Here is a 25,642-nt window from a genome sequence, read left to right on the forward strand (position 1 = left end):
AGCAAACACTTTGCGATGGCTCGATCGCAAAGTACGCAATCTGTCACTTTTAGCAATTGTTTTGCGATTCTGTTTTCCGTATGAACGATTGCTGTACGCATCTTGATCCCGTTATATCGTGAAAAAGGGCGCGAAAATAAAAGATGGGGCTAGTAAACAGAAGGCAGAGAAAAATTGTCAAGAGACATGACCGTTTCTGGATCCGACACATTTTCGAGGAGCAGCAACGACTGCAGCATAGCCAGTATCAAATTCTATTGCAGGACCTGGCTCTACATGATCGAGGATTTAGCTACATATATATTTGGCGTGCGGTATTTCCATATGATGTTCATTAAATTCACACTGTTTTGAGGAGTATCCTCGTCGTTGCCACAATGGCACTTGGAAGCCATCTTCATCGCTTATCGACCTTATACTTGCCTCTGATTCGTCAAAACGAAACATGCTCACAAAAATTATCACCGATTGATCGCAAACAATCAGAAGCAGTTTGCGATTGTGTTACCATATCGTTATTTCCTTGCTTTAGCGTTGCTACTCCTCACAAACAAGACGTAAAGGTAGAAAATTTTCTATTTATGGTGTCTTGCTTGCGATAGTTGGCGATCATCGGGATGAACGTACGAGGTGCCCGGGGGAAACTCCTATATAATAGGGAAGGTATGTTCGTCGGAAATTTTAAGTCAAACCCTTAAAGGAGACTAATCTGGGCGTGGCCCAGGTTTTTTTTTTACCCCTAAAAAAGACCATATTAAAAGCACGGATATATAAAAAATACAGTGCCTTTTAATGATGGCAAAGACATTGCCTGCGCAAGAAAAGATGTAGACAACACGGGATCGTGATAAATTAGAGATGGCATCTTTGGCACAAAATAAGTTCTTGAGGACTAAATTCTCACAGTAGCGTTGGGTTAAGCTCTTGATTCTGTGTTGAGCGTAAGTCGAGAAGGGGCCAACAAAAGGTAATTTGTAATCATCATCATCTTGTCCTTTTCCCTCTGAGGGAAATAGGGCCTTGCGTTCTCTCTCTCCAAGCCTCTCGGTCTTTGCCCAACCTTTGAACCCAAGTTCACCTCGTTCTCTCTCTACCGTTCTTTGCCATGCCTCCTTCGGCCTACCTCTCGTACGTCTTCGTTCTGGGGCCCATGTTAAGGCTATCCTCTTGTTCTCATTTACACTTTTCCTCAGCACATGCCAAATCAGCTTCCAGCGTAGGCTTCCTTTCGGATTGGGCGTGCACCCCTCATACCACCGTCATCCCATCTGATAAATTCATCTTCTGGAGTTTGGCAAGTCGTTGTACTACTCCCGAGATAACACTCTGTTGTTTTTTACGAGAAGGGGTGATTGGCCCCAAGCTCAACCTGTTGCCGGCACTGAGGAACGGGGGGAGGGGGGGGAATTTATTCTCTGTCTGGACCCTACCTCTTAACCAATCCGGCCAGGTTGAGCCTGCCATGGACCAAGGTCCCTGACTGCATAGCTCTTAAGGTCACTGAGCCTCGCAAGCTTCACCACCACGTCAAGGCAATAACCGATGGTGAAGAATTTGTAATAGTGCGTGCGAATTTCATTTCATTTTTCCGTGTTAAATACTTATTGTTTTTCTATCATTGTATTTTCCAGTGCCCCACATTCACGTTGTTATTTAGGTATTCCTACTTCCTATTTAGCTATCTTTTATATCACACCGGCTAGCGGTTTATTTGTATTCGCAACTGACGATGGATGTTGGTCATCGCAAACATGTATTGCAAACTCAAAACTGTGTGTTTCTACTTGAAAATCACTTTATTACATTGTCAGTACCAATATTCTATTGATCCAGTTGGGGACAAAAGTTGCACAATTCGCCACACAATGGTTTTCTTGCAATTTGATTGGTTACCTTAAGCAAGACTTAAAATATGATTGGTTGTTTTCTTTTACTGTTCCTTTCTCATTGGATGGGGAAATGGTGCGATTTAGATCACAAAAATAATGCAATTTGGGAATAAATTCCACTGCTGAGAGCCAATCAGATTGCAAGAATCACCAGTGATTTCTAAATGGATGAATTGGATGTAATAATGGTGCTTATGTCGACGATCGTTTTTACTAGCGCTGCTTATGCTTGTCCTTGTCCTTGCGTGGCTAATGGAGACCAGGGGCCGGTTGCTCGAAGCCTGGTTAGCGCTTTCCGTTGGTTAAGAGGTATAAAAACCTATAGGTTTCCATGGTATTAATGCTGATTAGCGCTAACCGTGCGTCGAGCAACCCGCGCCAGACTTTACAGTGATGAGAAAAAAAAATTCAGTATCCCACCTCTCAATCTCTTCTTTGAAAGAACTTAGCTACGATGATGGAAAAACTCAGAAAACATCTGTGGAGAAGCGACTGGAACGGAAGACGCAGAAGTGGCAATAGAAACGCTATCGCGATTACTGTGAAAACCCGCGTGTAAGAACCTTGTTGGTTTTTCAAAAGCAGGCTAAAAAGGTTCCTTGTAAATACTCACTGTTTCTGTTTATTTTGTAAATTAAGAACATGTTTTAGGCTAAAATAGGTTATGTAAAGGAGACCCGGAACCAAAAACCACCCAAATCGCTCTTAATCGACTTATGCAAATATCTTTAATTGTTTTGGTCCTCCAACATTGCCGCCGTGCACACACTCTATTGTACTCATGCTGATGAGCGTGACAAAACGCTGATTCCAAGACGAACGGATCTCCGGATGGCAAGAGAACTACTTTATAGTTCTGTGAACAGAAGACTGAGGAAGAATGGGACCGACACAAAATCAATTGCAATTATATTATATTGATTTAATCTCAAAAAGAGAGGAATAGTCGTTGCTGGTTCCGTAGTGTAGTGGTTATCACGTCTGCTTTACACGCAGAAGGTCGCCAGTTCGAGCCTGGCCGGAGCCAGAGTTTTCATTTCCTTCTTAATCTTTTTTTTGTCCTTCGCAAAAAACAGCAACGCGCGGAAAAAAATTCTCTTTTTTCACAATTTTGGACATTCTACATTACAGATCCCAGACACTTAAGGACTGAAGCAAGACTTTGGCTCGACTGCAGGCTCATTAAAATTCCTTCTATGCGGTTTCCCGTACCAACAGTGCGTGCGCCGACTGTCGCGTGCTCCAACACGTGTTCTGTAAACCAAGGACACCAGAGAGGATCATTGTTTTCCAAATTTTCAGCAAGTTAGGATGAGCCGTCTTCAGGGTATGCGCTAGCAAACGCTGCTTATTCCCTCTTCACCTTTTCGTATTTTCCTTTTTCTTTTTAGTTTTGGAAAACAGTTTTTATTGCTGGTTTCCATTAATTGACACTGACATGACGCCGGTATTTGAGTCCGGAAATGATCATCAGAGAACAGTTCACTTAACGTGAAGGTAAGACTAAAGGACAGTAACCTGCTTGTTTTCTGTTTTCAAAGGCGCTGGAGCATTATTTGTTTCAGTGTAATTGAGCTTTTGCGACCAGAATTTCCCACATTTGCTAATCTGTGAAGAACCAAGTAATCAGGGTCGATTCGCCCGTTGGCTTTTAAACTGAATACTGTCAGTGATACAATATTTTGGAGCGATGCTAGAATACCCGGCCACTTTTGATCACCATAAAGGTACTGCTCCCGCACTCCCGCAGTCGCGTAATTCTGAATACTTCGTGGGTGTAAAATAGGCTAGTTTCGAATTGTGCAGCAACAAAAGAACAGGGTCGACGTTCAGGGGAATAATTTGCATTTTCCTTTGTTCTGAACAATACAAAATGCTAATTATTCCCCTGAACCTCGACTCTGTTCTTTTGTTGCTGCACAATTCGAAAGTAACCTATTAGTGCTCCCACAGTCCTGCAGTCACGCAGTCGGAAGTGGAATTTATGGTGTGTATAACTAGTGCTCCTGCAGTTCCACAGTCACACAGTTGTAACGTGAGAGGATTTCAGGTGGATATAACTAGTGCTCCCGCACTCACTCAGTCCAAAGTTAAGTGGAATTCATGGGGTGTATAACTAGTGCTCCAGCAGTCACACAGTGGTAACCTAACAGGAATTCTGGGGGTGTATAACTAGTGGTGCCTCAGTGACGCAGTCAAAATCTAAGAGAAATTTGGGGGCCGGTTGTGTATAACTAGTGGCGTGCTCCAGCAGGACTGCTCTCGCAGTCAATTCAAAAGGCTCAACACATATTGAACTCAACCAAACTATTAATTTTCGTTATTTGCTCAAGAAACATTTTGATTGTATGTACAAAAACTGGTGGAGGATATCTGTCACCTTGTGTAATAGGCAATTGAACTGGACCTGAATCGATAGACACTTTATTGTCAATTGAACACTATCCTAATGATAACTATTCAACTAGTTTCAATGAATACTACTCGCAAATCGGAATGAGTTATCATGAACAACAACTTAATTAACCTTTGCGGCCATTGCCTCTAAGATGAAATGTAGTCATTTGTTTGTAAAAAAAGCACGCATTGGAGAGGTTATGTCACTATGGATAGGTTTTGAAAGGGCATTGTCGTATTCTTGATCAGTTAGGGTTGTGCTATTAGGCCAGGGTACTGGTTTGCTTTTCATGAAAACCTTGCATTGGCTGCGTGCCCTGGGAACTCTGAATTCCATGATGCACCCGAAGCCACCTTCTTGAAGTGATTCTGTGCCTTGTGAGTATTCTGCCTCGGCTATTGTGTTAGCTGATCGTTTCCCATGTTTGAATGCTCAGGAGCTGACCACTGGTCTTGAGGAAAGCTACTGTATACCTGATCTTTGATAAATTGCTGGTATATTTGTGATCTCTTTTAGGTACTAAAATACAAACTAAGGCATAATTCTCAGCTATCTAAAATTTCAAATCGGTTAGATCATCTTTAATGTTAGAATTAGTAACCTGTTTCGCTTGTTTGTGTCCTCATGGGTTAAGAACGAAGAATATACAAGTCATACTTCGGGGGAGAGGATGATTCCTTTTTTTTTTGCATTGATAGCAACTTCACCAAACCCGATGAAGTAGTTTTGCAAATGATTGATGCAGTGTCAGAGATGTATCCAGAGTGCGCCATTGCATCCTGGGACGCACTCGTATTTCTTTTGGATGCATAGAAAAAAGAACAGAAGAAAAATCGAATGTCTTATGCAAATTTACAATGCCAGGAAAAACATGCAATTGTCATATTTCACAAGGAAATTGAACATTCCCATTTCTCACTACGGAGAAATGATTGAGTTTCTTAAATTTCAAAGTAAGCTGTTACATGTATTTCTTCGGATGTTGGTAGTCAAATGATTTCATTTTGTCAATGATTGTGTCCAGCTTGAGGAGTTAAGTTCTTTTGTTTGAATTCCCACTTGTTGCGTGACATGATCTGAGCTGTTGTTTTAGGCGAGACAATCTGCGACAATTTCGATCTGCCGATGATAATTAAACATTTCAGTCAAAGTTCAGTTTGTTTCATGCTTTTCAAGTGAATTTCAAGCATTGGTCTGTTTATTGTAGGCGAAATGACAGACAATCCAATGGCAAAGTAAGTTATACAGTGTACAGTATTTTTGTTTTGTGCGACCCTGTCAATATTAATTCCAGGCGTGCACGTGTCATCGTCTTGTTTCTTGTTTTGCATGTACATGTAACTTGTCTGTTCTGCAAATTATGCAACTTTTTCGGAGTTAGTGTTAAAAATAATGTGTTTAACATGAAACTTAAATGTATTCAATCCCCTGATTATTAACATTGGCCATGCAGAAGTCACAAGCTGATGATGAACTGTGTATCGATCGCTTATATTTGTTTCTAAATTTGATACACCTCAAGTGTTTATAAAATAAAATTAATGATGCTCTTTTATGGAAAATTGAGATTCAGTTCTGCTTTTTTTTTTTGTTTCGTTGTGGAGATCTATATCATTTATCAATTGAAGCCAATAGTTCCTACAACGTATGGATTAAGGTTTAGGCTTTGACAGCCCATACATTTTGATCTATGGTCATTCCACAGTAATTTGGATGAGAAATTATTAAAATGAAATTTGCTTAAATTGCTCAATTTTCTGATAAATGGATAACATGTTAAATAAGGCCAAACTCTACATTTCTATCAGTATGGCACCTACAGACAGCCTTCTGGATGCTCTTTTCCCTTCCGCAACGTTTTGAAGCCTAAAAGTTTTGTTGGTGCGCTTGTAAATGACAAAGTCAACTTCATGTTTTCAAATCTTCTAATTCTTAGGTCAAGGGTTAGTTGTATTATGTTCGAAAAGAAAATTTATTTTAAACTATAGCCAAGAGAGATTCATTAAATTTTGTTGTGGAGGAGAAATTTTGTTGCGGAGGGGAATTCTGTGGAGGCAAATTCTCTTTTGATAATGATTTCACTGAAAATTATGATGTTTACATTAACAAGAGATATCATTTTTCTATCATAAGTTCAGCAACCAGGTTGTGTTTCAGCAATCTATAAGGTAAATCGTGTTTAAATTAAAATGACAGTCAGTACAACAAAACTGGTGAAACTACCTGTAGCTAATACATGTAACTATATTTCTTTCATCATGCAAATGCCAAGATGAAAAATTTGAAACATTGCCAATTGAAAAATTATAAAAAGAAGGCACCAAATAATAAAATTCCTCAGCACAGTTCATTTAAATGGTCACACATTTCATCCACTGACTAAAAAGTTATAAAGTAACTCAACTGTCCAGTTGCTTTAAATGCAACTCTACCTAATTGACCAATGATGTTTTCATATAAAAACAGCAGTTTTCCACTCGAAGTTTATTGCATATGAACTGCATATGAAAAGCCACAAAGTAAAAATGCAACATTGATAGCAGCCGCCACTGGTTCCTTTTAGTGGTTCAGCCTCCACTGCAGCGTGTGATGGTCTTTGATAGCGTGCCGGGAAGCTTTATAAAACCAACAGTCTACAAAGCCATCGATAAAATTGTCAAGTTACTGAAAGAGGTTGATGGTAACCTGAAAATCGAAGAGTGGTCATTTTTTGCTAACAAGCCCGGAGAAATCCCGAGCCAAAGAAATGACTTTGACTGTGGTGTTTTTGCATGCATGTATGCTAGAAGTCTTGTTAGCACAAGCCCTATGATTTTTCCCAACAGTCAGAGCATCTCTGATGTAAGATTCTACATGATCCTTGAACTGCACAGAAATTCATTATTACCAATCCCTCCTAATGGCTTGAAAGTAGATGATTATTATGCAGTTGACCATGTTAGCTGTTACTACTTTGGCAGGGTTATTCAAATTCAGGGTCAGTTTGCACAGTTCAAATTTCTGCACAGGGTTAGGCTTGGTGCTGATGCAGGTGAAATATTCAATTGGCCAACAAGGGATGATGTGGCTGATGTTCATGTCAGCTGTGTTAACTATGGACCCATTCAATTGATTGGCAACAGTCCATTTAAGATTATGGAGCATGAGCAAGTTAAAAAAGTGTTCCGTTGTATCCAGAGGCACTGATTTTCTTTTAAAGGGTTGTTTTCTGTTAATGTTGAAAATACTCAAGGAACAGTAGTCATTATTGAACTTATGAACTCACAGTCAGGTTTTTCTGATCACATATTATCTTAAGGTGTTTTTGTGCCAATTAATCTTAACAAGGTTACATGTATGCATTACTAATGCACATGATTTTGAATTTTTATCACAGTACTGTTTCTGACACAGTGCAAATATTTTGCAAAATATTGAAAAACTTCAGTTATTTGAAAGCAAATGTGAAACTGTTGTATAAACATTTAAGTGTGGATGTTATCACTCTCTTTAAACGTCTTGCTTATGATCTTCTGAAAATTGGACAAATTTTCCCCTCCGCAACTTCCCCTCTGCAACAGTAGATGCTGTTTTCAAATCCTACCTCATTGTGAAAACCGTAACTATTTAAGTTTCCTCTTGTGATCTTTTCAATTAATATAAATTGGGAAAAAGCATCAGCCTACTAGACTCTAGATAATATTTCAGAATTCAGAGAATCTGCTAATAAAACTAAAAACAAACAAAACACCAAGTTTTCTGTTCCCCTCCGCAACGGCCATATTTTTAAGCTCTATAATCTAAGAAATGCATTTTGGAGAAAAGCAGGACAGCAGCAAGTAAAGCTTTGTAGATGATCTTAAGCCTCAATAGGTTATGAGAAGTAAAGGACAAATTCTTATTTAAGCTATAACAAGATCTTCGCCTCTAAATTTCCCCTCCACAACAGACGGAATACTGTGGAATGACCCTCTAGATATGAATCAATGGGCATAACAGTTTCAAAGAAATTGATCTTTTTATTCTAAGTACTTATTTGAGGAGAGGGATAAGACTTTATTTTTGTGCAATATTAATTAGCTGGATTGCCAAAATTTTGCAATGGACACCCACATTTTTTAAGGAGGGGTCCAGAGGACCCTCAAATTTGAAAACCTGGATACATCTCTGCAGTGTAATCTAGTACTTCAACATGATCTTTAAATGCATGCTGGATTTCCATTGATTTTTCTTTGGAAGAATATGAGAAAGACCATTACTTATTAAATAGTAAAATGTGACCGTTCTTGATGAACGCAGAGACTTCAGGTTTAGGAAATGATTTTTGGTAAGAAAATTATACTTCATTTAAATCCTTCTGGAGATTCACCCAGCTTTGTTCATGTTTCTTGTTCAGTTTTGACAAGGCATACATTCTGATTTTGTTCTTGATGACTGTTTAGAGAAGATTTTGTTGAAAGCAAACAGTGCACTGGTAAGAGAAAGGCTGGGAAGTTACTTTTGAAGACTTTGGCTTGCAAAATCTTGACCAATGGGAGCTCAGGCACGTAATTCAAAGCTTTATTTGCTCTGTTTGTTGATCAGTAACTTCCAAAATGGATAATCAGTGCAAAATCAGTCTATTGAAAACCAGGATGTGTGAAAATTTGTTAGAGGTGAAAAGATAAAACTACACAAAGGCAGGAAGTATTCGTGTGATGGAAAATCCATCAACAGAAAAAAATAGATTAATTAATGATGATGGCTGCTAATCATTTAGAATCCCTGGCGCAAGTTCGGAAATATTATATTGCCAAGCAGGAGAGTGTGGCATTTTTGAAAATGTATAATTTTAACACAAGCTTTGTGGCCGAACAAAGAAGTTGAATTACTGGAAATGCATTGTATTTGCACTATAACGTTTTTGTAATTAGCAAAAGCTAATGTCATGTGTCAAAATGTCAAATTGTGTGATCGAAACAAACAAATGAATTTGAGGTGCGAGCAGGAAATGCTGTGAAAAAATGAAATAATTCAAAATTGAGAGATCTTGGACGTGGAAAGGGTAGTAATACACTCTTTAACAAAAGGTATAGAGTTGAGGCATCCCCACTGAATTTACTCTTCTAATCCTAAGAGTGAGCATGACTGGTAAGGGAATCCAAGTTGTCATGGGTCTTTAAAGACCACGGTTATGTACATGTAGTCAGGCAACACAAACTCCCTCAACTCAAACAAAAGAAAGCGGGACTCAATGTGGATATGGACGAGGCAGTTATGGGCGCAAGAAGGACAGTAGGCAGTGGACATATGATGATTTAATTATCTAATGATGGACAAAGAAGTTCTAATTGACTGGCTGATGGCAGAAGGCTTACTTGGAAAGTTGCAACTGTGTCCTCACTGCAACAAAGAAATGAAACTAGTGACATACAACTGCTACTTGCTGGAATAACCCAAGAGTTGTCAGCGAACAACGGAACACTTTTTTAACTTGCTCATGCTCCATAATCTTAAATGGACTGTTGCCAATCAATTGAATGGGTCCATAGTTAACACAGCTGACATGAAAAGAACTCCCGAGTACGATATACAGCCATGCAACAAGTGTGACAAGCAGTTACCCTTTTTAACTATTATTAAACTCATCACCAATAAATGAGCTTGGGCATTGGTGCCCAAAGTTGGTGAAGCCGGGCAATGCTCTAGCATGAGGAGGCGAGTGGCCCCTACCAGGCACCGTCACACTGAACAATTCAGTGGAATACTTACCGACCCACTACTTACCTAGCCCATACCTCAAGAGGGAGGGAGGGATGGGAAAAAACCAAAGCACAAACTGGCACGCAAACAGCAAGCTATTGCAATAACGCTTGTGAAGAACTGCAAACGTCCCCCACCCAACTGAATCTCTTTGGTGCTTGAAAAAGGAGGGGCTAGCGACCAGGGGTGAAATGGAGCCTCCGACTCCAACAACCCAAATCACCAAGCGCAGCAGTTGCATTGAAAAACAGACACACACTTACCAAATGAATGCAGCTGACAGTGAGAGCAACACCAAAAACTGCAGTGCAAGCCCCAAGCAATTCGGTTCCGGACTCGACTGCAATGTCGAAGGAGCTGTGGATAACCAACAGCAAGGACGCACAATGTTAAGCCAGCTGACCCGAGATGCCCGCGAAAGCTTCCAAAGGTGTGCAGATGTAAAGCTGGTATACATTGCTAGTCCAACGTCCAAGAGCCTGAATCAGGTGGTCAGGAATACCGTTGCGAGCAGCTGCCATGGCGCCCCAATGTGGATGTGGCTGAAAAAATTGCCTCCAATCCCCGCGGTAGAGAAAATTTGCCGCAGCCAATCGGTCAAGATTGAGCGAGACAGAAGTTGACCACTCGCAAGAAGGAACAAGGGGCCAGGGACATTTCCTCGCACAGAGAGGTAAGCCACCAAAGTGTGAACTGTGCAGAGGGCCCCTCCCAGACCAATATGCAGAGATAAGATAGTCATAGAAGTGGCTGGACCCACACATTTGTTAGCGTGAAGAGGCAACCCCAATCTATGGGAAACAGAGACTGCTGTGTTAAGATTAGAAGCACACTGGAATGACTGTGCGGGACTTGTGGCAATAAAGTCATCCAAATAATGTAGCAGATTGGAAAGGCTTATGGAGAAGGATCCATTCAACCATATCAGTGACGGAATTGAAAATAAATGGTGCAGAACGGAGGCCGAAAGGGAGTGAGAGGTCAGCGTAGAACTGACCACGCCACCTCATGCCAAGTGAGAAGCGGTCATCTGGATGAACTGGGATGTTCCACATCAAAATTGAGAGAACTTTTGGACAACAAATCGCAAACTCAAACAACTTGACAACTTTATTGCAGCAAATATGGCCCGACCTAGCTACTGTTAACAAAAATGAGGTAATGCAACTTAAGGAGTAATTCGATGACTTAAGGTCAGGAAACGTGGAGGAAAAAACTAAGGCAATCAATGCATAAAAAGGCAAAAATCAGGAAAACAAAAGGCGCATCCACTAACGCCTGGTTTTCGAGGTGGACAAGGGCACGGAGGAAGGAGAAGCAGATCTGCGTGAAGATGTTTTGTCAAAACGATGGGAGCATTCTGATTCACGGTGGGAACCCGCACCTGTGAGGTGCTGCAGTGGTGGGTGAACAGACACGAAGCAAATTGTGCCAAACAGCGGCCCCTGTTCCACCACCGGCAAATGACCTGGGAGGAGTCAGCTCCAGATGGTTCAGGTAGCTCGCTCAAGGAACCACCAGACCCAGAACGCACAGAGGCCCCAGTGAAAATTGTAAAGTTGAACGTTCATTGTCGACCAGTCCACGAGCTTCGTCGCCACAGCATACTGTGGCGGAAGGCCTGATCATACATGTATGTCAGCCAAACACGACCACTGAACTGGCGGTACATGCGCAGGATGAGAAGCTTGTAAGAAGTTAAATCTTTCCAGCGGTGGGGAAAATACAACGTCAGAATCAGCATGAAAATTGTAAAGGCCTTGGACCAGGTCACAGTGTCCTCAATGTGTCGGCATTGCTTTTTAGCACTTGGCAAAAACACTAATCGCCCGTCCAGGAATGCTTGCTACTCAGGCTCAGTCTGAACAATGTTGACTGAAAGCAAACCTCCCAAATCCATGTACTTTCGGGCAACAATTTGGGTAACCGTTTTCGCTGGAAAACAGCTGTTGGAGTAGTGGTCCCGATGGCAGGTTTGCAGCCAAAGTGCTGTTGCTAAGTGGCACTGGGACAGAAGCGCCCGCCACGATCGACGTGCTTAAAATCGGTGAGCGCAGGGTTGCAAAAGTGCCAACAAAGGATGACAGTAAAATTAGGCCTACCTTGCGTGGCTGAAGGTGAAGATATCACCTGTTGCTCCGGAAGGACACCTCCAGAAGCTAAAAAGGTTGCCGTTTGCTGTGACAGGCTAAGCGATGGAACGGGAACGCCCCCAGAAGCTGCTTGTAGCTCCACGCTAACTGAATTTCCTTGCAAATTGCTCGAGCGAGGGTTAGGGTGTGGCCTTTCTTCAGTATTAAGCTCATCATCCGGTACTCTCCTTGTGTGTCCTTTATTCAAATAACTTTCCATAGTAGCTTTGTACCCTTGAAAAAGCTTGCTATCTCACAAAAAACTGTTTCTTTAGCAAGGATATTGATTATTAGGCAAGTGAGTGATTGGTTTACCATCATTGACGATCTTTCCATAACTGCAAGAGCTCTCTTGTCCACTACTGATATGGGAACCTCAGAGTTTGTAAATCCACCATAGCTCTCTATCTTCCAGAATTGTGCAAGCTGTTGCATTAAATGGTCATCATCTTCTTCAATAACTTCAGGCATGTAAAGTTAACACTGTGGCGGTGGCTCATACTTTCAATTCTGTCTGCAGGTCCAATAAGAGTCCAGCCAAGCGGGCAACGTATGGCATACGGCTCTCCTCTTTGGCCACGTCTCCTTTCAAGTACCCAGAAAGCGTTGCTACCAATGATCAGTCTTTTGGATTTCAAGGTGCTTGAAAAACCCTTGAAAAAAAGGATTTTGTGGAAAACTGCTTAAAAACTCCTTGAATATTTGCTTGGGTGAAAATTGTTGAGATTACGTCATGCTAAGTGAAAGAGACATTTCAAAAATTGACTATTAGGGAAACATTAGAACCAAATATTGAAATGCCTGTGTGTGCACTTAACTTGTGGTAAGGAATATCAAGGTAGGCTCTTTCAGCAAAGAAAACACTGAAACAGTATGTATGGCATAGAAATCTTCTTGTAAAGACTCTTTTAAAACCTAATTTTTGGTTGTTGAAAACTCTTTGAATACTCCTGGAATTTTATAGACAAAATCCAGCACGAACCCTCGTGGCTTCATACTTTGACTGGAACGATTCTTAAGCATATTTTCCTTTCGCTACCAGAGGTACTGTGGCTTTGTCCACTAGCAGCCAGTAGGGTTCGGTTCGCTTTTTTAATTGAACTTGAAGATTAGCTTGTTCAATTTTGAACTGAGTGCCTATATTTGTCGTTTTAACTTCATTTCTTCCTCTTGATGTAACAGTTTCTGTTTTTTCTTCAGTTGTTCCATTTTCAAATGTGCCATTGCTTGTATGGTTTTCAGCACTCGTAAAGATACATTTCCTTTGTCTTGTTGCAACTCTTGAATGCTTCGGTATAGTGCTGTAACTTTGGACAGATAACCTGACCTTGAGTTCTTCAGGGAAGGCTTTCAAGAGCGTCGGTAGAGAGTACTCTTAGCCTACGTGCACTAGTACCGGACAATGTGACATTCACCAGATCTTTGAATTAAATGTTAACCACTCTGTGCACACTTTGATATCGTACTTTTATTTTACTTGACGATTCACTGAAGGGAAAAAACGGAGCACATACATGACATTACAAGGAAAGGTAGAAATAGAAAACCAAAGGAAAGCGAATTCAGAGAAACATGACACTTACAAGATCTGTGCGACTCTCCGGATTACAGATACGTTTTTGCATACAACAGGAACAAACTTTCATGCGAAAACTAAACAATACCAGCGAAACTGAATTTTTCAGGCTTCACCACGTAATTGCTAAAATTGCGTCCATAACTGCGAGAATCATAGCTTTACTTGATTTCATATCAGCAGTTCAGTATATGATTCATTAAATGTATATCATTTCATTCATACATCCCCTCTTCTCATTGTCTTTGTCAAAGGTGCATGAAGGGAAGTCCTGGTTACCAGAATGAAGAGTACCACAGGAGAATATTTTGTCCTTTTAGAGATTGCTCACTAGCGTATACAAGGTAAAAAAAATGTCACCGAAATTCTCATATGTTGGCATAGTTAGGTCACAATGGTATATCCTAGACCATTTTGGACACCATCAGCAGGTTTCTCTGTGTAGTGTAAATATCAAATTCACACAAGAATCCAGCTGTCTGCCCTACACCACATCTTGATGCCCTTTTTTATGTACTTCTTTGGCAAATATTGTTGAGTGATTTTATATTTTGATCATGGCCTCATCAACAGCTTTTTAATGGTGTGGACTGTAATTGATGCGAAAGTTTGCTTTCGTGTCATCAAGATCACATGCTTAAATAGCATGTCATAATTTGGTTGCCCTAGGTGGTTGCGGCTTTTGTGTGTTGTCATACAACTGGAGATTGTTTCAGACTGCAAGGAATATGTCACAAGACATGACTTTGGAAAAAATTGCTGGGAAGGCCGCAGTGGTGGATCCAGACCTGGAGGTAAGGTGTGGGTCCGCTCTCAAACATTTTGTTTTTGCCCTTTCGCCCTTGGTTTTTTACGGGGTTTTGGTGGCTTTGGTCCAAAAATAAGGTGGTGGGGGGGGCTGGGGGCCCAGCCCCCCACCACCAAAGCATTGTAATCATTGAATACTCATTATCGATAAGGTGGCTTAAAAATGCCTTTAGTTTGTTTAATGAAACATCTTTCCAACTCTCAGGATCTTTTTTGTTTAGCTTGAAATGACCAACAAGCAAAATGATTTGTTTCTCAGACTATAATAATAATTATTGTTTCCTAATATATGGTTGTCAACAACAACAAGTAGTTGGAAGAAGTCAGCAGCTTCACTGTCTTTAGGCATAACTGTTATTGGTTCTACTGCTTGAGAAAAGCTAGGAATGTCAATATTTGTCTTTGCACAGCTCCACTAAAAGTCATCAACACTTACATTTGAGGTTTGAGTCTTTCTGGACCAGTGTTATCCACAATATCAACAGCCTCAATGTTTACACGTACCTCCAGGTCAACAATGTCTATATTGGCTGCTTCTCTTGCAAAATCTTTATTTTGATTGTCAAAACCATCTTCATTAAGTCCCTCAACATCAGAACTGAACCCCCATTTTTATCCAAGATTTCATCCTCTTTAAAAAGCTAAAAAATTATGTGGTAAAATATGGTGAAGGGTTTCTTTGGCAAGTCTGGGAACTAAGAACAGGGCTTCTGATAGGATGCGGAAAAAAATTAAAGATTATGGGGAAATTTTTGGCCATGCGTAAACATGTGTTGATTATGCGGAATTTAAACATTTATAGAACTAATAATTAGGCCCGTCCAATGTATTTACATGCTTATGTTAAATCAGGACTCGAAATTGTGACCAATACAGTCGCTTTTTCCTTTGTGATTAAGATATCTGGCCGAGTCGCCAATTTTTCGACCAGCATTCACCGTTAAAATAAAAGGGTTAGTAATCGGCATTTTGCCAAAACTTTTGCTAAAAGAAATAAAGCGATAAAAAAACATTTTGTTTCTTGTCATGAATTTTGTTTCAATTTGGAGATATGGAGCAAAATTGTGATGTGGTTGAACCACGATCCAGTCCCTCGATCATTCACCATTTTCAGCGGATTTTTACACATACGTATTGCGGGCTCTTTTTTTTGTACAATGATTGTCCCTACTTTACCAGAGTTACAAATGATGCAATTTAATTTGCTACTATAACTTGCGGCTAAATTTTCATACCTTGTATCTTTTTTGAAAAATTTCGAGCCTAGGGTATGTTATGAAAACGGTTTAACTAGAGTCCGGGCTCGTTTCCGAAAAATGAGTGGAAACTGCTTACGAACTTTCATCTTGCGAACGAAATGGCATGTTTTCTTCAATGTTCAGGAAACTAAGCGTTTCAAAATAGTCAATCTCTTTGGCTTTTATGTTTGTGAGGATGGTAAGCAGCTGCTTTATCGCTAATATCAGGCATTTCTTCAGTTTTATGTGGAAAATATCGTAATTATGCGCAGGATGGGGATTTTAGGGAATTATGCAGTTCCGCATCGCCGCATCCTGTCAGATGCCATGTAAGAAATGGGAATCCACTGGTCCTTTCCTGAGTGATCAGGTCAAAAAAGGTTAAATGTTGCAGGAAAGCTTGAATGTGTCAATGGTTGTGTGCAAACTGTTATGTTTGCTACTTGTAAGTATCTTACCAAATTTGCATAGGAATTGAGTAATCAAGCATTCGCCCTTGTCACATGGTGGTCATATTGTCCCGGGAGACCAAAAAAGCTTTGTTTTACCACGACCAAGCCTCGCAGTGGAAACCATGGGGGTGAGGCTTGGCGTGGTAAAACAAAGCTCTTTTGGTCTCCCAGGACAATATGGTCGCCGTGTGACAAGGGTGAATTGTTCCCCAAAATCAACAAATGTTGTTTACTCATACCTGTAGCCTAATTCTCAACTAGTTTTTGCCTACTTATGAGATGTAAATATTGTGTATTAACCATATTAACATTGATGAATCATGATGCATATTGGACAAAGTAATCACAGGCCAAATAGGGATTGCTGAAAGAGCGTTACTTTTAAAATTTCCCACGGCAGGATAAGTGGAAATAAAAGAGGAAACGACATAACCTGATGTTGATAACTAGCTGGAAGTGATAGATATCTCCATGTTTGAAGCATACGCCTCATCCCTCAAAAGAAATGTGGAAGTGCTGTTTGTCGAATCCAACAATCCATTTGCTTGAAATGCAGTTAAGATTTGTGGGAATGATTGGCCCAAAGCTTGCGCAAATTCCTGAGAAAGTGGCTTGCTTGAGATGGTAAGCAGGCTGAGAAACTGAGACAGTTGTTGCAACTGAATAAGTGATTACTTTACCTGATGATAAAGCCATGTCTTCCATATCCAAAGATGCTGGAGTGCTTTTGTTAGTGGCCTGACGCATGCTAGAAGAGTAACGGAAGAGACTGAAGAGAAAGCCTTAAAAAAAAAGGGGGTGAACACCAAAACAAACTCTCTACAAACCACGCTGGAGGACAGAACTCCTCAAGCTGCAGAACAAACCCCATGAGTATGATGTACATGTATAGGTACTGTGCATGTGCCTACAAACCAACCACTGACCACTAGCAACACAGGCTCTCTAAGATGTTTACATTTATGTTTATGTTTATTATGGTACTCGACAAGGTTTGCACATCAAGTTGATATAAATAACATAAAAAATATATAGGCAAGTCAAAGAGCTACATATCAAATATACAAGCAATAATAGTACTTGATCTAAGAATATAAATTAGAAAATTAATGATTAGAAAGCAAATAAATAAATAAATAAATAAAGAACTGTTAGTAAGTTCTAATTGCCGAAACCCATCGATCTTTAAATAATGAATACTTTGTGCTAGTTTGAATATAACTTGGTAATGAGTTCCAATATGTTATCGTTCTTGGAAAAACCTGTAATTATAGTAGTAATGATGATTGCAATTAGCTTGAATGAAAGATTTATTTGAATAAGACCTAGTAAATACATTGTTTCAGTAAAAATGATCAGTTATAGGTAATGCAATAAAATTGTTGACTGCTAAATAGAATATATTCAATCGATGGATTGTTCATTGAAAAGGATCTAAATCTAAGGACTGTAACATCTCTGTCACAGAGTTAGTGCTATAGTCTCCTTTAACGAATCACTCCGCTCGTCACTGGACTACTTCAATTGCATCAATCTGGTCTTGTCTGTATGGATCCCATATTGCTGTAGCATACTCCAAGTTTGGTCTGGCATTAGTAACATAAGCCACACTGTAGACGTTTTGTGTTTTCAGTACAAAGGTATAAATTGAGTTTCGCAAAACGAAGTGGCTCATACACATGTAAGCTTTATTTATTATGTTCTTAATTTGGCAGTTCCATCTTAGGCCTTTAGTACTGTTTAACTGTAACCCCCAGATAAGGATGGTCTTTACTGTGGAAAACCTCTTGCCATCAATGCAATATTATGTTAAAATAGATTCCTTCTTTCGTGACATCGACAATGTGAAGCATTTAGACGCATTAGACTGCATTTGTCATGTCTAGGCCCAGGAGGCTAATTTATCAATATCATTCTGCACTATTTCAAATACTGAGCACGTTTTCTTGTTTTAGGCCTTTGATTTATTCCAGTGAATGCATTCAAAAGCATGCAGATAGTGCCAGACTATAAATGGCAAAACTGGTTCCAAGTACTCAAAAAAGTTTCTCTAAAGACACATTGTAATTGACTGCAGCAATGCAAGTACATGTTTGTCAGTTCGAGTGTGCCGTGCTTGAAAGCAGTTATTGTCCGTTGAAATGCATAAATAAATATCACGAAATAATAATTATAATAATAATTTTAAGAATTTACCGTATATTGCGCAGTTTTCATGACAAAATGATCAACTGCACATTAGGACAATGCATAGAATAAAAATAACTAAATGATAAATAAGAAACTTCACATTTGAATGTTGTTTTTGTTTAATTTAAGGGGTACTTGTGCTTTTGGGAGATCTGGGGAATTTGCCATGAAATGGCAACACTTCTCCCTACAGGCTTGGCAGTTGTGGTCACTTCCCACGCCTTTCACTGGAAAGTGTTCACCAACATTTGCTAGGCGAAATGGTGTTTCCTTCCTCTCTCTTCCTTTTCTTGCTTGTTCTCTCCTCCAGTTTCTGATCAATTCATGAATCAGATTCTCTCTAAAAGCTGCGAAATCCCTCTGTCTCCAACTTTTGGGAAGATGCTCTCTGAATTGACCCCCCCATGTTGTGGGAATTGTATGAGGTTTTTTCTTGAAACTTTACAATTATATGTAGACATGTGCCAGTGAAGTTGTTTTCTGCTCTTGCGAACTGTAGTTGTCTGCTCATTAGTGTCCACTGCTCTCATATTGGCAGGGTAATCTACTACAATCTTGTGTGACTGCACCTCTTTCTCAGAATATTGTCCACTACGTTTCTCCTTTTGTTGACACTGGACGGTTGCAACTTCATCAGGATAATGTGCTGTGGATAGAAAGTGGACTGGCTTACTGTCTTTCCAAGCAAAAGCTACAACCCCCTGGTAGACTCTCAATAAAGATGCACCTCGATTTTGTGCTGGTGCCCAAAATACCTTCAACTCGGCTGGGTACCCCCTGCAGTTGCTTTTAGTTATAGCACATAAGTAAATCCCTCTTGACCTCAGGAAAATGCACAGTGCAAGACTGCTATACCAGTTGTCAACAAATAAACAATGTCCTTTGTGATGAAAGTCATTTGTTCATCTCCTCCCCCTTTTCCTATGGCTGAAGTATCCTCGTTGTCCTTGCCTTTCCTAAGTAAACTTCAAATCTTGAAACATAGGCTGTTTCAGAATCACACAAAAGGAAATAACGTGATACCCCATCACACTTGCCCAATATCTGCTGTTTGATCGAAAGTTTACCCTTATAGGGAATCATAGCTTCATCATTACTGATATTTTTGCCACAATTAAAATTGTCTTTAAATGCAGCATGCAAGTGCTCTAGGAAGGGCTTCACTTTGGCAATTTTGTTACAATTACGTTCATCTTCATTCAAAGAATGGGGATCACAAAAGAAAATGTACCTGTTCAACTGTGAAAATCTTTTCTGCAAGAATACCTTCTGAAATCCAGGTGTAAGGAGAAGCCATTTTGACTGCTCTTGACCAAAGTAATGTGCGTAATGGGGAAGGTCAATTTTTTGATTTGTGGCTAGAAGGATTCCAATGGATTGTATTGGGTCAAATGGTGCTTTGTGCTTGTCTGGTTTCTAAGCCTTCTTTACTTGAAACCATTCGTTTGTCCAGCAAGCAATTTTTCCTAAAAGTTCGTTGTTGATAAAGAGCTGGAAAATATCTGCTGGTCGCTTCTCACCAGGTAATTCATTGATTGTCGGATCAACACTGTCTTGGCAAAAGACCTTGCTAGGATTCTCATTGTAAAATCTATGAGTCTTCGCTCTGTCATCATTGGTTTCCTAGTTAATGTCATCTGGCAGCGTAAAATTGAAACCGGCAAAATCATCTTCATCTTCGCTTTTGCCAAAAATATCGCCAAGATTGTCATCAGAAAAAGCTTCCTCCTCAGATCTCAACATGGAATGCGCAGGACTTAAAATGGCGTAAAGTAACTGATGCAAATCTTTGGTGTGCATTTACTCTGAAACTTTCTATGAGTGGCTCAATGTATAAGCACATGGAATGGTGGGGTTGATTAATGCACAATATGTAAGACCCCCCCTCCAAAATATTCATAACCAGTTATCCATTGCTCAAACTTTAGCAGTCAAATTCCTGGAAAAGTGTTTTACTGTGTTCCAGAGGGTGAAATGGGATCCTTGTTTTCTGGGTTGTGGGGAAAGGGTCACTTGGTCGATATAACAAGGCATCATCTGCAAATAAACTCTAGGTGCTACACATGTATCCATGTTCTCATGAATGTCATTTATAAACAGCAAGAACATAAGAGGCCCCAATACCGTGCTCTGTGGTACTCCTGAGGTGACCTTCACAAAGTTAGAGGCTTCACCGTCCACCACAACATGCTGAGTTTTATGAGTAAGCCAGGAATAAGGCACGGTGGCCTCATGGTTAGTGTGCTCGACACCGGATCGAGTGGTGTGAGTTCGGGGCCTGGCCGGGGACATTGTGTTGTGTTCTTGGGCAAGACACTTTACTCTCACGGTGCCACTCTCCACCCAGGTGTATAAATGGGTACCGGCGTAATGCTGGGGGTAACCCTGCGATGGACTAGCATCCCATCCAGGGGGGAGTAGAAATACTCCTAGTCGCTTCATGCTACAGAAACTGGAGATAAGCGCCGGCCTGATGAGCCTTCTGGCTCTTAAGCAGAGACTTTACCTTTTTTACCAGGAATAAATCCATGCAAGTGATTTTCCTTGAATTCCATAATAATGCAGTTTAGATAGTAATCTCTGGTGTGGTACCTTGCCAAATGCTATGCTGAAGTAAAAAATTTGGAGGTCAATGTCAGATCCAATATCCAAGTTTTTATGCAAGGTCTTCAATAGTAAGCAGTAATTGGGTTTCACAAGAATGATTTTTTTCTAAAACCATGTTGATGGAAAGAAAGGATGTTATTATGTTTCAAGTGACACATGATACTCCAATATTAACTGCTTTAACCCTTTAAGCCCCACAGGAAATTGAGGAAACATGACCCCCTATTCCCGGGACCTACTTTGCACTTCATGGCCTAATTTCAATTTTTCAACCATGTCTGATGAAATGCCTTATATCTCAAAAACTACAAAGCAGACGAAAAAACACTTAAGACAAAAAATGTTCAGCAAGAAATAAACTTTAATTCTAGACAAATATCACACCACATGGTGAACTATAACATGAATTAGAGCAAGCTAAAGATTTCAAAACTGCTGAAAACGCTCCTGTTTACACTCAAATTTAGAATGTCTTGGAAATAAGAAAGCCAAAAAGACTCATTTTCTGAATGAAATGCAAAACAGAACTTGCAGTTTTTAAGAACTATCCTATATACAATACAATAAATTTCAAATGTGATAGGTCCAGAATTTTTGAGCGATTTTTCGAAGTAAACTTTGAATTTGAATATCGCGCTCTTGTGACGCATTAGCTCAGGTCATCGATGTGATTCGGGAAACATGCCAAACAAACACGCTTGTTACACTGCTGGCAGCCCATTCTGCAAAAAGTTTTCTGATTTCGCTTCAGGCAGCGTTTGCATCGCCCTTTTCCAAAGGGAACAGGCCAGTGGCTTCCTTCTACTTGACCAGAAGCTACAGTTCTTGCTCGGTTACTGAAATCGCCGATCAGATCGTTGGCAAGTTCAACTCTGAAGTCAAGTTGAGTTCTTGATGGGGGTGGTTCACGGCCTTTTTCTCCAAAATAAACGCATTTACCACACTGACATCGACACAGAACCACAAAAGATAACGCCACCATTTTCTTGACTTTTTTCCGACTGCTTAATACCCGCGCATCTGGTCATGTAGGTCGACACCTCCCATGTTCTTGTTGTAGCTCTTTACAACAGGGGCACTTCCTACTGGAATAACAGTCCCATCGCGTTGTTTGCGGTTCACTGTTTCATTTCCAACTGGATTGCTTTGGGAGCTCAAAAAATGAACAAGTCTTTTGTCTTTCCACACAGTTGCCACGAGGTTGTTTTTACGCCGAAAAATTGACTCTCCTTGCCTCAAGCGTTTCACTTGCGCATTGTTCGCTGCAAGTTCTTTCGGAAAGTCTTTCCTGTTTGCTCGCGTCGTTCCACACAGATAAATGTTGTCCTGCAGCAGATCTTCTGCAAGTTTAACGCTTGTGAAAAAATTGTCACAATAAACATGATGATTTTTCCCTGTAATGTTTCGAGTTAAGTTATAAACAACACTATATCCCAAGTTGTGTTCAGTAACGCCATCTTGTCTCTTCCCTGTGTAAACTTCGAAATTGTAAACATAGCCGCTAGACGCCTCGGCTATTTCCCACACTTTAATCCCTCGCTTGACTGGCTTCATTGGCATGTATTGCTTCATTCCATTTTTGGACTGCCGTAACTCCAATAAGAGGATCGCTGCTCCAATAAAGGCGAGTGGCAGGCAACTGCTTTATTCCAAACAGCACGTGCAGTCCAAGGAACGCTTTCACTTCGGCGAGAGTTGTGTCGAACCATTCTGGGTCTGGTTTCACAGCAATACATTCCCGTGCGTAACGATTCGTTTCAAGGACGATTTGCTCAATAAGTTCTTCTAGGAACATCAAATAAAAAAAATCAATCGCTGTTCCATCCTCTGCAACGCCAGAAGTAGGGCCAGTAGCGGCAGTAAATGGCGCAACGTCTACGGGATGTTCGTCCTCATTCCATGTCTCTTCTTCGTCAGAGTCTGTTAGGTCTGAGAGATCGTCGGTTGCAACATAAGACACAGAAATGTCTGACTCTGAGTCGCTTTGATGTCTAGCTTAAAATCTAGCTTGCCTCCATTCTGCAATAGCTTCTCGATCTTCCTCTTCGAATCCTAAAAACACACCGTCGTCGCTTTCATCTTCGCTCATCGCCGCCATAGTTTTCGATTGAAATTTTGAGACTGATGCTGAGTGAAAACCTATGACGTAATTCACATCAAATGAAAGCTTAAACCCTTTTCTATTGGTTCAAAAACAATAGAGCTTCATAGCAACGCTAAAACATCACTTTTCATTGGTTACAATGTACGTGGGTCTCAGAGTGCCATATGGCACTATCGGGAATAAGATGCAGTCACGCAAGAGTGCCATATGGCACTATCGGGGCTTAAAGGGTTAAAATGCATTTAAATTGGTTGTGGGTGAATGTTATGGTGATCATTATTTGTTGCAGTGGCAACTGGTGTAATCAGTACTTGAATCACATGCAACAGTTTGAGAACTTATTGAAATTATTGATGTAATGATGACAGTACAGGAATGATAGGAAACATTCATGTACTGTACCAGTGATATGGATAATAATGACAATGGAACAATATTTATTTCAATTTAGTGACACTTAACATAAATCAACGACACATGAACCACCCTGGTGTTAGAGTAAAATCAATTAAGTTCCACTCCCAAGGGTCAATGAGTTAAGGATAGTCCATCAAAAAATCATTGCCTCCATACTCAGATGGACCATCTGGTTACATGTACAGTGTAAATACAGTTATTCAAATCTAAATAACGAATAACAAAATGACAAGAAAAAGGCAAGTCCAATGCATAGAATACAAAAAATTATTGTACAAAAGAATACAATAATTAAGATACAATGATATACTGAAGTGTTACAAGATTTCCAATGATGATACTGGTAGTGGATTAACATACCATTTACAATTCTTTCTCTGGGGTGAGATCAGACGTAAGCCTGTAAAGGCACCTCTGGCAGCCGCTGTCAGTTATTATTTGATCTCATCCATCCACCCAACACACTTAAGAATATGGAAGGAGGGACAGACCACGATGCCAGTGGTCTCCCCCTACTCTTCACAAATAGTGTTTTGGTTCTTCTAATGTCCCACAGTGTTGATTAACAGGAAGGGCTGTGAGACAGGGCCCATGGTTTATAGTCCTTATCTAACAGGACTTGAAAGTCTAACCATTATTTTGCAGATTACATTACAAAGGGGGCACTCTCTCTTCAGTTGTTTTAAAAGCCCGAGTGTTGGTTTGACTGGGGTTTGAACCTGTGATCTCCCACACAAAAGTTTGAAGATCAACCAACTGAGCCACTGGTCATTGGAAAATGTGATGTGATTTTTCATGATATGAAGCTACTTCAAAAGTTCTGCAGCTGTAACACCATATTCAAAACTTGAAATATTAAATGTAGATGCTGTGTTTAATAACTTTCTCTTGAAAGTTCTTTTAACTGTTCATTTGCCAAGCCGGTGTTGTTACCCATGATTTGGTCTCCTTGCATAACCATCAAAGTGACAAACAAAATGTCCGGCCGAGGCTGCACAAGTGCAAACTTTAATTCACTGTTTGCTGGTTTTAAGAAGCATATACTGCTTAAACCCAAGCCTTCCTTTAAACTTGATAAATCCTTTATCAATATATGTTTTTTTTTTGGCTTTGATGGTATCCTGTTAAAAAAGTCTCTTAAAGCCAAGACATCAACAGGCGAATTTGTTGTACATGTAGTTTGTCAGGTCTGTCATGGACTCGAAATCAAGGTACTCATTTGTTTTTGGTGTAATGATTGTGAGACATGGTATTACTGATCTTTGTATCATGGAAATACTTGTTATTGGACTAGTAATGCCACCCTAAGGGCAGAGTTTGGATGCCTTGGAGTAATCGAATGGCCAACTATGAATGTTGGGTGCCTTGACAGGTGTAGATTTTTGTCTTCCAGCAGCTCTCAGTTTGTTTTGTTTACAATACTATCAAATCTTCATTATCTCTGTCTACTCTGATTGGGGCTGTTGTGATGCTGGAAAATCTCAAGGTAGCTTTCAACTTTTATTTGATAACCAATAAAATTGTTCGATTTAAGAGGTTTCTTTTGGACAACTGTAGTTGCCAATGGAGGATTATTGGCCGGCCTACTGTAGTGGCCAGTGGCCTGTGAAGTGTTTTGGTAGAATTATGGTCAAAGCAAGACATGGGCAGTGGTGCTATGATGGCATGAGGAAGGAGTTTTGAAGTGAATATAAAGAGAGTTGGACAGTAACTTGGACAGGAAGAGTCAGTGAAGGATTACCATGTAAGGTACTCAGCAACAGTATTTATATCCCAAGAGGAAGTGCTAGACTTAATCAAGTGAGTTGGGTGGGAGCGGCTGGAAGATGGGTGCTAGAAGGAGTGAGGTCCAGTGTCACCATCCTTGTGCTTTGCACTGGTCATGTGAGAAGCACTCCTTTGATTAGAATGAAAAGCTCTCTGAAGTTGTTCTCTCTGACCCTGGAAGGCTAACTTTTAGCTTGCATGTAAAGTAATAATTGGATGAAAGTGGAGGAAATAGCTTAAAAAAGAATGTACGTACACCTGGAATGATGGGTATTACTCAAACGAATGGTAACTGTTTTGTTGGATCGCGTTCTTATGTAAAATGCATTTAATTACAAAGAAGT

The 25,642-nt window shown here is 40.2% G+C and overlaps 1 long non-coding RNA gene, 1 other non-coding gene and 2 pseudogenes across 2 annotated transcripts; 2 read left to right on the forward strand and 2 right to left on the reverse strand.

Annotated features, from left to right (window-relative positions):
* The first annotated feature begins 2,843 nt into the window (after positions 1-2,843).
* On the forward strand, positions 2,844-2,916 carry Trnav-uac (transfer RNA valine (anticodon UAC)). The gene has a single exon. It is a non-coding gene; the product is annotated as a tRNA-Val (tRNA).
* Positions 2,917-3,149: 233 nt separating this feature from the next.
* On the forward strand, positions 3,150-16,993 carry LOC138043147 (uncharacterized). Its single transcript, XR_011131193.1, has 4 exons — positions 3,150-3,386; positions 13,971-14,060; positions 14,386-14,510; positions 16,614-16,993. It is a non-coding gene; the product is annotated as an uncharacterized lncRNA (long non-coding RNA).
* Positions 16,994-21,659: 4,666 nt separating this feature from the next.
* The window catches only part of LOC138040230 (piggyBac transposable element-derived protein 4-like), a 5,785-nt pseudogene continuing 1,802 nt past the window's right edge, over positions 21,660-25,642 (reverse strand).
* Positions 22,596-23,108, reverse strand: LOC138041805 (piggyBac transposable element-derived protein 4-like; annotated as a pseudogene).

This window comes from Montipora capricornis, chromosome 3 (assembly GCF_036669925.1).
Source record: "Montipora capricornis isolate CH-2021 chromosome 3, ASM3666992v2, whole genome shotgun sequence".
NCBI lineage: Eukaryota > Metazoa > Cnidaria > Anthozoa > Scleractinia > Acroporidae > Montipora > Montipora capricornis.